Genomic DNA, 4768 nt, shown 5'->3' with positions numbered 1-4768 from the left:
CCTGCACAAAAATCACATGTTAGTTGAGGTGCTTGTATAGAGTTTACCTGCATAGTTCCCAACTGTTTTTGAAGTGCAGTGAGTTGGGCTGAGATGGTTGTGAAGGCATCAACTTCATGAAGACCCGAAGATTTCCTTGTTGTAACTCTCTCATTTGGTCTTTGATAGTTGTTGCTTGCCAAAACCTCAAGCAACTCATACGCCTCCTCTGGTGTCTTATTCTGCAAGGCCCCTCCTGAAGCTGCATCCACCATGGTTTGCACATTACCCATCAAACCATTGTAAAATGTTTGGGCTTGAAGCTAAACTGGCAAACCATGGTGTGGACACTTCCTCATTAACTCCTTGTATCTTTCCCAAGCTTCATACAGTGACTCGGACTCTTCTTGTAGAAATAATGTGATATCATTTCTCAATTTCGCGGATTTAGCTGGAGGAAAGAACTTGGTCAAGAATTTCTATGCTAGATCATTCCATGTTGTTATTGTTCCCGGTGGTAATGCCATTAACCACCCCTTGGCTTTATTTCCCAATGAGAATGGGAATAACCGCAGCCTAATAGCATCATCCGACACTCCATTTGACTTGAAGGTATCACAAATTTCCAGGAAATTTGCAATGTGCTGATTCGGATCTTCCTTCAAATCACCGTTGAATCTAACTGACTGCTGGATCATCTGGATGATTGCCGGCTTGATCTCGAAATTGTTTACTTATACTATAGGTCTAGTGATACTCGACCCACTACCATTCACTGTGGGAACTGAAAATTCCCTCAGTGTTCTATTTTCTTGTTCAGCCATTTCAACAACTACTTTTTCAGATTCTACAGCAAGATTCTCTCTTTCTCTTCCTCTCTGTTACATCTTCTCACGGTTCTCTCAAGCTCAAGGTCAACAGGAACCACTGGTTGATGTCTTGCTCTTCGCATAAACTGAAACGAACAAGAGTGAAGAAAAGTGAGATCACAATTCTAATGAAAAAAATAAAAAACAAAAATAAAAACTTCAATCTAGCTAACTAAAGAAAAACTCAATGTTAACTTAAAACAGTCCCCGGCAACGGCGCCAAAAACTTGATGCGTGTTTCCTACAACATGCAATATGTAGCAAGTATACTAATCGCACAAGTAATGTAATGATGAGTAGAGTATCGTTCCCACGAGGATTGTAAGCAAAGCACTGAGTTTCCTAATGTTATCTAGTTGAAGCAATTGAATTCTTTGGATTGGTAGGAGCAAATTCTAATTAAAAACAACAAAATGAATTTTAAACTAAGATTAAAACTTAACTAAGAAAGCAATATGAAAACACGGAATATCAATTCAAGTAAAACGTGTAGGGTTTTGACTTCATTTGGATTTTTATGGGTTAAACCTATAATTACACTACACTCACATTCATACGCAATGGTTGTAAATCGAACTCACTAATATGTTAAACATACCCTCTCGGGCTATATCTTCCTATTCTTCCTTATTAGCCTTCCGCACCCAACAATTTGAAGATTAATAATTCCAAACTCATTAAGCAAAAGAATCCTATAATGATTTCATTAATTCTTGAATCTATCTCTAGCATCCAATACTATAATGGTGATTACCCAAGAAGCCTAACATGATTCATTTCTCAATCTCACCATTTTCATCACATACAACATTAAAAATCAGAGTAACACACAACCAAAGCATATTCATATGAAAATAACACAATCAAACCCTTAACCCATTTAAAATCTAAACTACCATCAAAACCCTAACCCAAAATAGATTAGTTCATAGCTAAATCAATAATACAAAAACGAAAATCGGAAATAAACAAGTTCAACATAATGAAAATGAGATAAGGGATTAGAAATCTCCCCAAAAGATGAATCCTCTAGTTAGAAATCGAATCTTCTTCCTTTTACAAACCAAATCGCTCAAAGTTCTTAGAAAAGTGCAAAAGTGGCTAAACCTAATACAAAAACGAAGACCCTGGGCAAAAAGACTAAGTTTTTCTTTTATACTTCATCCAAATAACCCAGCCCAACACACACAGCACGAAACTGTGCATTTAACAAAATTAAAATAAATTACTGTCGCCGCGACGAAGAATGAAGCAGACACGCTCGTCCCTGGCTTACTTCGCAGCGGCGAAGACAATTCCTTCACCGGGGCGAAGCTTCTTGAAGAGTTCTGAAATTACAGAATTGCCACTCTGCTTGCTTCTTTGCTTGATTCTTCGATTCTCGGTGCTCTCCCTTGGAAATAAACTTCATCGTGCTTTATCCTGCTTCGGAACTCTCCTATCTTCTGATATCCGCTAATTTCTGAGTAAAAAATATCTAATTTTGTCCTTATTTGTTCCAATTGTCCATTTTAACCTGAAATACGAAAAGTAAAGAATTAAGCAACAATTCAGGTCAAAATGCACTAGAAAGTACCTGAAATCCGACAAAAAGGTATAATGAAAAGTGTATAATTCACGGATTATCAATAACGCTTGAAGGGTTTTGAAGCATGTTTGTATGAGTGATCTTTGGGATTATTTAATGATTGTATGAATAGATATATTTCATGTAATGAATGACCATGGAGGTTATGTGTAATATGTTATGTATTACCTAAGCATGAGCATGTTTATGTATAAACAAGCCTTAGTATTGTATGTTTCTATGAATTTGTTATGCATCCACGAAATGGTCATGATGAAATGATATGTTCATATATGGAAAGTGTATGTTTTTAAAGAATGAAGCATGTCAAGCATATTAATGATGAAAAAAGGGGGACTTGATCCCAAGTTTGAGCAAAATGCTTTCAAGGTACATAGACACGCATTTTTGTGAAGAAAATGATTTGTAAATTTTATGGAAGCTGTTGGCATGTTATGGGGAACCTGAGCTCACTCATGCACATGTCTAGACCAAAAGAAATGAACAGTCCATAGTGTGCATGACCATGGGGACTGTGTTATAAGTTAAGGTTAGTTCATTGGCCAAATGTTCTATAATCCATGCCTAAGCTTAGTCCGATCGGTAGACAGTAAAAAGGTTTCCAAAGAAAAATGTATTTATTCATGCATGGCATTGAAGTGCATTATTCATGAACATTAAAGGAAAGCATTACATGAATTATACTATGCATTATGATATGAACTGAATATGCTATGTTATATTACATTTATATTATTAATGTTTGGTACTTGTATAAGTAAATAAAATGCTTTCCAAGTTTAAGAATGTTATATAGGGTTAAATGATCGATACCCTTATTGAGTGATTAGTACTCATTTCCCTAGTTTCATGTTTTGTAGGTAATGGTTAAAGCTATAATGGCGAGCGGCAGTCAAGGAGGCTTGAGGGCATGCATGTTAAATTTTGTTATAATTAAACTTATGATGTTATATAAAGGATCTTGCTTTTGAATTTAATGTATATAGTTTAATGTTTATAATATAAATTTTATGAAATAATAAATATGTTTTGCTTATAAATGATGGGAGATATTTTAAATTTGCTTCCACTATTAAACAATTGATGTAGTTGTTTTTCTCTAAACCATACTTTTTCATATATAGTCATATTTCAATAGGTTGATTAAGAAAGTAATGTAAATGAGAGGAGAAGTTTTTATTTATTTATTTTCATATAGTACATGTTTGTAACCAAGATTTACGTTTCTAGTCGTGAATTTTCTAACTTTCCATCCTAATGGAATACTTAAGGGGTACCCAGCTAGAGAGGGTGTTACAGTATCCCAAAGAGACATCAAAATTTTCAAAAGAACTAACTTTATTAAACAAAATTAAACACAACAAAAAAATTAAAAAAAAAAAATGAAATGTTTCACATGAATTTTGGAAGGTCAAGACAATCAGTCTATGCAAAACAACCTAAGAGATCAATTTTCAATCTTGAATGACACAAAAACTCATTAGGAAGTTGTCAACTTAATGCAATCAAAACAACACTTTCTTAACCGCACACAAGAGAGATAAAGTCACAAGAGCTTGTCTAAGTGTGTGATAGTGTCCTCAAGGGAGATTAAATGACACATTGGTCAAATAATATTTTGCAAGAGAAACTCCCCCTTCCCTCATGCCCTACAACATTTTTCGCTTTTCTTTTTCAGCATAGAAGATAATGATTTGACGCTTTCCTTTTCACTTTGAATCAATGGGCAATTAACTCTCAAAACATAACCAAAATGTAGCTTTCACACTTGAAAGAAGGTAATCCTCTTAATGGCAGATTTTCCAAAGTATAGGGGTCTCTATAAATCAGAAAATTACTCAAAATAACTTTCACACTTCATGTAGGGTGGCTTTTCCATAATGGTGACAAGAATGGGCAATCAACTCATGTGAGATAAGGTCATTTATAGTGAGAGTCTCAATGGACGCAACATAACAGAGTTAGTACATATATAAGAGAAAATTAATGACATATAAAGTGCTAGCATAGATCAAGGAGTCTTGACAAACAAAAATAAAAGTAGCATGTTCATGCTTTATTCACCAACAAAAATGAAAAACTATTCAAGTTGAAGTAGTCCAATGGACTTCCTCAAGAAAACAGAAGTGTCATTGTCAAGTGCTTTTGTAAATAAATCAACCAATTGGGATTTTATGTTCACGTGAGCAAGTGCAATGATGTTCTCCTCAACTAACTCTCTAATGAAATGATGTCTTATATCAATTTGCTTAGTCCTAGAATGCTGGACTAGATTTTTAGAGATGTTAATGACACTCGTGTTGTCATAAAAAATGTCACACAATCTCGATCA

At 34.6% G+C, this 4768-nt stretch overlaps 1 non-coding gene across 1 annotated transcript; it reads left to right on the top strand.

Annotated features, from left to right (window-relative positions):
• Window positions 1-312: 312 nt before the first annotated feature.
• LOC116110512 lies at window positions 313-419 on the top strand. The gene has a single exon (XR_004124921.1). It is a non-coding gene; the product is annotated as a small nucleolar RNA R71 (small nucleolar RNA).
• Window positions 420-4768: the final 4349 nt, after the last annotated feature.

The sequence above is a fragment of the Pistacia vera genome, unplaced genomic scaffold, assembly GCF_008641045.1.
Source record: "Pistacia vera cultivar Batoury unplaced genomic scaffold, PisVer_v2 Contig604, whole genome shotgun sequence".
Classification (NCBI taxonomy): Eukaryota; Viridiplantae; Streptophyta; class Magnoliopsida; order Sapindales; family Anacardiaceae; genus Pistacia; species Pistacia vera.
The sequence above is the reverse complement of the archived record's forward strand: the minus strand, read 5'-3'. Positions and strand labels throughout refer to the sequence as shown.